The 10900-nt window shown below is 35.1% G+C and overlaps 1 protein-coding gene across 3 annotated transcripts in view; it reads right to left on the minus strand.

The window, feature by feature from the left end:
* LOC126889766 (putative uncharacterized protein DDB_G0277255) overlaps nt 1–10900 on the minus strand; it is a 256811-nt gene that overhangs the window by 55627 nt on the left and 190284 nt on the right. The window lies entirely within an intron of this gene.

Raw genomic sequence — 10900 nt, forward strand, 5'->3', positions numbered from 1 at the left:
AAGGATAGTACTAAAGGTAAGAAATTAGACCTAGGTTGTCTGTCCGTCTGTCTGTCTGACCGCGAATATAACTCCTCCGTTACTATACCAGGTAGAATGACAAATGAGGTGTCAAATGAAAGCTTATAATCCAAGGATGGTACTGAAGGTGAGAAATTTGACATAGGTTGTCTGTCCGCCTGTCCGTCCGACCGCGAATATAACTCCTCCGTTACTATACCAGGTAGAATGACAAATGAGGTGTCAAATGAAAGCTTATAATACAAGGATCGTACTAAAGGTGAGAAATTTGACATAGGCTGTGTGTCCGTCCGACCGCGAATATAACTCCTTCGTCACTATACCAGGTAGAATGACAAATGAGGTGTCAAATGAAAGCTTATAATACAAGGATCGTACTAAAGGTGAGAAATTTGACATAGGCTGTCTGTCCGTCCGACCGCGAATATAACTCCTTCGTCACTATACCAGGTAGAATGACAAATGAGGTGTCAAATGAAAGCTTATAATACAAGGATGGTACTAAAGGTGAGAAATTTGACATAGGCTGTCTGTCCGCCTGTCCGTCCAACCACGAATATAACTCATCCGTCACTATAGCAGGTAGAATGACAAATAAGGTGTCAAATGAAAGCTTATAATACAAGGATGGTACTAAAGGTGAGAAATTTGACATAAGCTGTCTGTCCGTCTGTCCGTCCGACCGCGAATATAACTCCTTCGTCACTATACCAGGTAGAATGACGAATGAGGTGTCAAATGAAAGCTTATAATACAAGGATGGTACTAAAGATCAGAAGTTTGACATAGCATGTCTGTCCGTCTGTCCGTCCGACCGCGAGTATAACTCATCCGTCACTATACCAGGTAGAATGACAAATGAGGTGTCAACTGAAAGTTTATAATCCAAGGATAGTAGTAAAGGTGAGAAATTAGACCTAGGTTGTCTGTCCGTCTGTCTGTCTGTCCGCGAATATAACTCCTCCGTCACTATACCAGGTCAGACGGACAGGCGGACAGACAGCCTATGTCAAACTTCTCATCTTTAGTACCATCCTTGGATTATAAGCTTTCATTTGACACCTCATTTGTCATTTTACCTGGTACAGTGACGAAGACGGACAGACAGCCTAGGTTAAATTTCTCACCTTTAGTACCATCCTTGGATAAGCTTTCATTTGACACCTAATTTGTCATTCTACCTGGTATAATGACGAAGGAGTTGAGTTTGCAAACAGACAGACAAGACGGACGGACGGACAGACGGACGTGGACAATTCAATGTTTTCACATTTTTTCAAAATTGGTGAAAACAACAACATAATAAACTTTACTTAATTGGTGTTTCAAAACTACTTACTTTTAACACATTAGGTACACAATATTACAAGGTTTCTAGCAAGTTAAACGTCACAATGATTTAAAATAATCAAGTAAAAACCTATATATACATAACATATTAGAACATACCTAAAATACACAAAAATGATACATTTCACACACACATATATTATCACAAAAAATTGTAACGTGATAGTATGAAAAAATAGAGGATACGGCAACGGTGTTACATGTGACGGTCGGCCCGGGTCGGATTCAATGCCAATATCTACACAGACATATTTTAGGGTGCTTTAAAATCCAAGATGTTAGTATAGTCTGAGAAATTTATATTGTGGAACAGCCTTATGGTCGGCGAAATTTGATATACTTCAAGTAAACGATGTTTTAAGAAGCGGTTCGTTTGACCGCATCTATTTTTCACACCAATGCAATCGGTTCCCTCTTACCTGAGGCATTTGTTAGTTTTAGAAAACGTTTAGTTCGGTAGCATGCATTACTAGAGTGTAGGGGTGTGATTTACAGCTCGATAATATATCTATAGAGTGTAAAGTGTTGTTTGATTTAAAATTAATTAATTAATTGATAATTAATTTTAGTACATACGATATGTCCTTCTTTAACGGTGTATATCTAAGTAAAAATAAATATGTTTAATTACATATTTAATTACCAGAAAAAAACAGCCTCCGAACTATAACTTAAAGAGGAACTAGTAAAACGTAAAAATCTGACCCGTTTCACTGTATTGGTTACTTAATCTAAATTTTCAACTTATCAACCATTTTAAGATTCAATTAAGCGTTGCCAGTCGAAAAAATCTCCATTATATTCGTTCTGTATCGGATCCAATAATGTATTTTTTCTACAACCACTATTCAAAGTGCACTTTTCTGCACAGTTTTATGTTAGCAAACTTGATATTTTCTCACAGTATAAGATATTTGACATTAGTGTGCAGAAAAGTGACGTTTCTGTGCCGCAAAGTGACGTTTCTGTGCCGCAAAGTTCTTTTCTGCACAGTTGACTACCTCATTCTGAGTAACGTTATATTCTGTTTACATCCGTGGACTACCGCATTCTGAGTAACGTTATATTCTGTTTACATCCGTGGTTAAACTTTAGACAAATATATAACCTATAAGACAATTATTATATTTAACTATAGCATAGAAACTAAATTATGGATGTTACAACTGTTTTATTTTACAATTTTATTCTTATTAAACATTTTATAATTATTGTTTTGGCTTTTAGGAAAACCAAATGGAAAAAATTGAATAATAATAACTTACCGAGATTTTCTTAGATTTTCTTCGTGTTGTTAAATGTTGAAGCAGTATTTTCGGTGGCATTAAGGAAAATGAAGGATGGGATAAAAGAAGGGAACTTACCGAAAATATGTTGTCTGGTATCGTCAATTTGTCTCACGGAAAACACACACAAAATCAAATTAAAATTGTCAAAGTGTACTATACGTTCCGACCGTATGTCTGTTAACGACTGACTCACTTAACATAAAGGACAGAAGATTATGCTTACTTAGAACTGTGTTGCCAAGACGTTCCCGAATTAAAATAAATGAAATATATATTCATATTGGCGCAAACATAGCCCCCGCCCTGAAAAACCCATTTTTCAGCCAAATCTGTATGCAATTTGTGCCGAAAACACAATAAAAAAAACTAGTTCCAAATAAATACTCAAAGGACCAGGCATAAATTAATATACCAAAATTTTCAGAGTTAATTACCGTAACTCAAAAAAAAATAATCGAAAAAAAATAAATAAATTCTAATGAAAAATACCTATAACTATATACAAAAGATATTACTGTAAATTTATTGATTCGGAAGAGGGCATAACTTCAAAACTGGTCGTGTAAATGTCCCTTTCGAAGTTTTTACAGTAACATTTCTAACAACTCCGTCTTTACCCGGATGAACCTCAGTAACAATGGCCAACGGCCAACAAAGTGTAGGTACATTGTCTACCTTTAAAATAACAACCGTTCCGATTTTAACATTAGGCAAATCTATATTCCATTTTTCTCTAGTTTGTAAGGTAGTCAAATATTCCAAACGCCACCTTTTCCAGAAATCTTGCACCATTCGATCGATTAACTGGAACCTATCTAACCGGTTTATATTTAAATCTGTTAAATCGTCGGCCGGCAAAATTACCAACGGTGTTAAATTTAAAAAATGTGATGGAGTTAATACCGATATTTGAGATGAATCAGTTGGTCGACGACAAAGAGGTCTCGAATTTAAGATTGCCTCTATTTGAATTAATAGAGTATTTAACTCTTCATATGTTAACAACTGATCCCCTATGACCTTATAGAGATGCGACTTAGCGCTCTTTACATTACTCTCCCAAAGACCCCCGTGACTCGGACTTTGTGGACTTATAAATTTCCATTCCACACCGTTCAAATTTAATTCACATAACAGTGCATTTTGATATTCTTCCGAACTAGCAAACCGATTAATTTCACTTAAAACCGTTTTCGCACAAACAAAAGATGATCCCTGATCAGAATACAAAACCTTGCATGGGCCCCTTCTTGCTAAAAGTCTTTTAAATGCTTGCATAAAATGTGGTGTGCTTAAAGAACTCACCAATTCTAAATGAACCGCTTTTGTGCTTAAACAAACCGCTAATAAACAATACGATTTATGAACCGCCGCATTACGTTTTTTACCTAATGTAATATTTATTGGCCCAAAATAGTCAACCCCTACGTGTAAAAAGGGTTTAGTAGCAGTAACCCTCGATACCGGTAAATCTGCCATGAGCGGTGTCAAAATTTTCGGTTTATTTCTAAAACAACGATTGCATTTAAAAACCCGATTTCTTATAAGATTTCTTGCCCCAAGAATCCAATACTCTTGACGCAATAAAGCTTCAAGCAAATATGCCCCCGTATGCATATAAATTATATGATAAAAATCAACAATCCGTTCAACTAACGTTTCTTTTCCCGGTAAAATTAGTGGATGTTTTCCCGAAAAACTAAGGGATGAATTATTAAGTCGTCCCCCCACCATATGTAAACCGTCTTGTAAAAATGGCCGTAATTTCTTAAGCTGTGTTTTACATTGTTTGTTTTCTTTTATCATTTTTATTTCAGTTTCAAAATGTTTTAACTGAATTAACTGAATTAAATAACATTCTGCTGTTCTTAGCGCAGTAGCCGTAATTAATTTTTGCACAGGAATTAATTTTAACAACATTAAAACCCGAACCGTAATCCGTAAAATTTTATGCCAGCTAGAATGACGTTCAACCAATTCAAGTAAGGGATGAATTTTTTCACCCTGCTTCTCCTCCTCAATAACCAAAACCTTAACCTCCGAAATATCCGATTCTAATATTGAAGAAGGCCAGTCCGATTCCCGTAATTTTATCCAACTAGGACCTTGTAACCAAAGTTCATGATTTATTAATTGTGAGGGTGTCAACCCTCTTGACAAGCAGTCCGCGGGATTATTTTTACCTTCAATATGTTGCCATGAAATATTAGGAAGGTTTTCTTTAATTTGCTGCACTCGATTAGCTACAAAAATATCTTTGGTATTTGCCGAAGTTAACCAACTCACCACCGTGGTCGAATCAGAATACGCAACTAGTTGTGAAATATGAGTAAGTTTGCTATAATTTTCAAATATTAATTTCAGCAAAGATGATAACAACAAAGCCGCGCATAATTCTAGCTTCGGAATGGTCATGGTCTTTTTTAAAGGTGCACATCTCGATTTTGCAGCAACCAGTCTCACACTCACTTCACCGCTAGAATTTACAACCCTTAAATAAACTACCCCACCGTAACCGTCTTGACTTGCATCCGCAAACCCCAAAATCATAATCGGAACATCCCTCATGGCTCCTACATGTCTAGGGACCTCAAATTTTGAAAAATCTTGCCATTCATTGCATACCTTTTCCCATGATTTTTTAATCGTATCCGGGGGTGAGTCATCCCAACCCAATTTTAGTTGCCATAACTCCCTGATCATTAACTTTAAACGCAAAATAAATGGAGCAATCAGACCAATAGGATCATAACATTTTGCAGTAAGAGATAAAATCTTACGTTTTGTACAATTTTTATCGGGGGTGGTTAACCTATAGTTCAAAACATCCCTCTGCGGATCCCATTGCCTCCCTAAAACTTTAGTCTCCGATTTAAATGTAACCGAATTTTGTAAACGTTTTTCCAGCGGAATTTCTGATAACAAATTGTCCAAATTAGTCGACCATTTAACTAAGTCAAAACAACCACCTTTGAAGAGCTTTACCGATTGATTATATAATTCTTTAGCTTCAATTTCGTCCGGAACACTCGTTAAAAAATCATCCATATATAGCCCCGAAGAAATATATTTTTTAGCTAAAGGATAATCTTTGCCATCTTCATTTATCAATTGCTGAACCGTCCGTAGCGCTAAAAAAGGTGACGACCTTAAACCGAACGCAACCACCGTAAATTCATACGTTTTTATTTCCTCGTTTGGATCAAATCTCCATAATATTCTTTGAAACCGCCAGTGATCTTGTACTAATTTTATTTGTAAAAACATCTTTTTTAAATCCGAACTCAATGCTACTGGAAAAAGCCGAAAATTTATTAATAAAGTGCATATGTCCGCCTGCAGTTTAGGCCCGCTATGCAATAAATCATTCAAGGAGACATCACTGTCTGAAGGGCAAGATGCATCCAATACGATACGTATAGGTGTACTTAAACTCTCTAATTTTATTACAGGGTGATGACTAATATAATAGGATAAGTTACAATCTTCTTTTTCCAATAATTTTAAGTATCCTTGATCCAAAAAATCCTGCATAATTTTATTGTAATCCGCACGCAAGCTGTCCGATTTTGTTAACCGTTTTTCCAAGGTTTTTAACCGATTTTCCGCCGAAACCCTTGAATTTCCCAAATTTTTTGGTGAACTTTTAAAAGGTAATGCAACAGTAAACCGGCCCGATATATCCCTGGAAACCGTGGTTTTATAAATATTTTCACATTCTATAGCGTCTAAATCCGGAATTTCCCGTTTTGGAACCTGCTCCAATTCCCAAAATTTTGTCAAAATTTGTTCAATCGATGTTTCTTCCCTTAAAGTGAGCAAATTTATGGGAGTGGAATATTCCGTATCCACCTGACCCATAATAACATACCCGAACGTTGTTTCTAAAGCCGCCCCTAAACCTGAAGAACTCAAAATCCGATTAAATACCGCCGAAAAGAATAGGAAAAAACTGCGCACCGATTATGCCATCGATTGATTTAGGTTCAAAAAACTTATTGTCCGCTAATTGTAAATTTTTAAATTCCGATAAAGTTTGCAAATTTAATTTCGTTTTTGGCAATTTATCTGTAATATGATCAATAACTAAAGCTTGAACATCGTATTTTTTAGTCTGATCAAAACGCGAAGCGATAATAATGTCCGTTACTCCCCTTACCGACTGAGAGTTTTGTCCCAAACCTTGTACCGAAGAATTAATTTTTGTATATCTAAGACCTAGTTTTTTACAACATTCCGTGGTCAAAAGATTACACTGACTACCGTTGTCCAAAATAAACCGCGCCGTTGCATTTTGTAAAGGACTATTTAACACACATACCGTTACCGTTGCTAATAGAACCGTTTTTTCCTGATTTCTACTCAAAAAACTAGAATTTTGAAACGCACAATTAACTGAACCCGAATTGTGGTTATTGGAACCCGTTTCTGGAATACCGACACCAGAATTTGGTTGATTATTTTGATTATTTTCTTTCGCACCCCTTATTTCCGGTTTTCCTGCGCATAAAAGAAAATGATGATTCTTGGCACACTGGGCACACGGTCTTTTTAAGCACTGTCTTACACCATGTGACTGGGAAAAACACAGAAAGCATAAATTATTATTTTTTACCAAATCGTACCTTTGTGTAGGATTCATAGCCTTAAATTTATCACACCTACCCAAAAAATGTGACGATTTTTTACATAAAACACAAAAAGGCATTCTGTTATTGTTTTTATTCTCATGCTGGCTTACAAAAAATGATTTCGAATTTTTATTTTTATGATAGCCACCGGAGCTAGCCTCTTGTGAGTCACTATTATGCAAAATTTTTGTTTGATCCTTAACAAATTTAATTAAATCCGTGTAAGTAGGAATAACCGTTCCGCGCATGTGATTTTCAAAAGATTTTACCGTTTCCCTGTCCAGTTTTGAGAGTGCATGATAAAGTAAAATAAAATCCGTTAAATCCGGGACATCCAACTTTTTTAAGGCATTAACCGAGGCGTCAAAGATTTCTAAAAAACTGTTTAGATTTTTTTCAGATTCCGATTGCAAGGATTTAAAATTAAAAATTTGTTGTAAATAAGTGTTTGCTAACAACCTTTTATTATGATATTTTTCTAAAAGTGCTTTCCATAACGTGTCATAATTATCCCCAGAAGTAGCTATTCCCGCACAAATACTAAGGGCCGATCCCTTTAAATGTGAAACCAAAAGCCGAGCCTTATCTGCATCCGTCAGCTGGAAATTATCGTGTACCAATGGTTTGTAAATCGAATAAAAAGTTTCCCATTCCTTTGGTTCTCCGTGGAAATCTGGAATAGTGATTTTTGGCAAAAGACTGTGTACATTACACTGTTGTTGTGTACTTTGCTGTAAAGTTGGATTTACAATATTGGTGCTTGGTTTTAATTTTGTATAAGCCGCCCTTGCTTCACAACACATTTCGTTAATAACAGACATCACCTGAAAATCTGGTTTATAGTTTTCATCAACGTCAAACCCGACTGCGTTGATTTCATCCAAAATTTTGAGAATTTCTGTCCTTGTCGGATCCATCGACTGATACAAGTTTGTGAATTTTTTAATGGTGTTATCCGTAGTTAAGTTTTTCGATAAGTCATATAAAGTCTGAATGATTGTATAAAGCGTTTCTTTTTTAGCCGTTAATATTTTAAATTGCCTTTCGTAAGTAGTCATTGTTACTGAAATCAATCCGCAAAATCAGAAAAAAAACAAAGTCTACTTTAAGAAAACTGTAGCATATAACAAACCAGGTCTGAGTATAAATTTTGAATAAAATTAATTAATTATAGAGATTTGTTAAAAAACAAGCCTTCCGGGCAGTTATTATGCAAACTCTTTATTTTGTTTAGAACCGTGAATCAAATTTAGTATTTGTTTACAAAATAATTTTTATTCATACATCCGAATTTTTCCGTAACCGATTGAGTCGAAAAAATATTCACGTTTGACAACACCGCAAATATTTAAAAACCTAACTTCTTTCACGCCCGAAGCCCAAGTTGTTCCGAGAAACAAAAACGATACAAATACAAAATCAGCAAAAAGTTATCACAGAGTTTTTTTTCCGATACGTGCCGACATTAAATTTTACCGAACAATTTGTTTCTAAATAAGAATATTATTATTTAATAATACAAAACTAAGCAAAGCAAACTGTAAACCTACGCTGAATATCCGATCTCGAAATTGACCAATTATGTTTTGGCTTTTAGGAAAACCAAATGGAAAAAATTTAATAATAATAACTTACCGAGATTTTCTTAGATTTTCTTCGTGTTGTTAAATGTTGAAGCACTATTTTCGGTGGCATTAAGGAAAATGAAGGATGGGATAAAAGAAGGGAACTTACCGAAAATATGTTGTCTGGTATCGTCAATTTGTCTCACGGAAAACACACACAAAATCAAATTAAAATTGTCAAAGTGTACTATACGTTCCGACCGTATGTCTGTTAACGACTGACTCACTTAACATAAAGGACAGAAGATTATGCTTACTTAGAACTGTGTTGCCAAGACGTTCCCGAATTAAAATAAATGAAATATATTCATATTGGCGCAAACAATTATCAAATAACCAATAAGGATTTAGCAACCTGTGCAAGAGACGTCGAATGAAGTAGGTTTTGTGTAAATCCGTGACTGCATAAATATAATGTCAATAATGTGTAATAATTATTTAAATTTAAACAAATTAAGGCAGTGCATTAATTTTTTAACTGATTTCTGTGCAATTTATTTAGGTATAAGGAATTTAAATTGATTAGTAGGTATTAATTATATACAGTTTAAAATTTATCACATAGGTACCTATTATAATTAATCGTCGTTTGGAAATTGTGATTTTTATTTTTAGGAAAAACTGTGCTTGTAGAAAAAGTATAGTGTGAAACACGTGCAGAAAGGTAATTTCTCACTCGTTTGAATTTCGGCACTCGCTTGCGCTCGTACCGCAACTTTTCAAACTCGTGAGAAATTAGTACCTTTCTGCACTTGTTGCAAAATATACTATTTTCTACAACCGTATTAAAAATGCAATTTTTAGCACTCCATATGTGCGTTAAAAATGCTACTTTAAGGCACTAGTGCTTTAAAATATTTTTAAGGCACTGCAGTTCGTATTGACCGTATAGACAATTTTGATTTAATGTCAAAAAAATATAAAAATAGAATGTCAGTCACGTTCAAGTAAAAGTTTTTGTAGATATTGTCCTGTAATTACGTTTGTAGAAAAAATATTGTATGATATGCGTGTTAAAAAGTACATTTTTAAGGCACTCATGTGAATTGCAGAATTCGCTATCGCTCATTCTGCAAACTTTCACATGCGTGCCTTAAACGTGTACTTATTTCACACTTATATCATAAATAACTATTAAAATACGACAACAGTACCTACCGTTCGTGCTACAGCTCAACCGCGAGATTGCTAATGTACAGTGGAACCCCGATAAGTCGGCCTCCAATAACCCGGAACCCGGACCGATTTTCATCATACAAGACAAATATTTTTTCAGTTCGACCGAGTTTTTAGCAATAAATGAATAATACTGTATACAGCTGTACGTAATTTAGATGTAATGTGCATTTGTGTTTCATGTTTTTGCAACTATAATGGAGTTTATCTGTAGGTATAGGTACTGTATTTTATTAATTTCTACCATATTCTCCTGCTAACCCAGATTTCCGATAACCCGGATATGCCGCGGTCCCGATTAATCCGACTTATCGAGGTTCCACTGTATTGAAGAAAAACCCAAAACAACTATATTTCTGTAGTGATTCTTTCTTCCATAAATAACGGCCCCTAAGATTTTGAATGTGCTGTTCCTATATCTCGTAGACGTCTTTATTGTCCCTAACTAGGGGTATTTATTTAGAGTTTCCCCATGTAATTTAGTTTCGTCTATGTCTCGACTAAGGTGAAACTTGTTGTGTATTATAAACATAGCTCTCACCTACCAAGAATGTTTTTATTGCCATTCAGTTCAAGTTGTCTGACAATAGGGTATACAATTTCCAGACGCCCAGATTTCATTCATTAGTTTTGATGTTTCAATGACAGCTGAAGTCAAATAATAACTTTAATAAGTACAGATTTTGTGGCGAAAACTCGCAGAAATGCGGTAAGTTTTATTCTTTATTCGTTTGAACATACAATAGAGATTTTTTAGTATCCTTCAGGCAGTCCGCACATGGGGCGACGCCGACGCTCGAACTACTCG

The sequence above is a fragment of the Diabrotica virgifera genome, chromosome 8, assembly GCF_917563875.1.
Source record: "Diabrotica virgifera virgifera chromosome 8, PGI_DIABVI_V3a".
NCBI classification, from domain to species: domain Eukaryota; kingdom Metazoa; phylum Arthropoda; class Insecta; order Coleoptera; family Chrysomelidae; genus Diabrotica; species Diabrotica virgifera.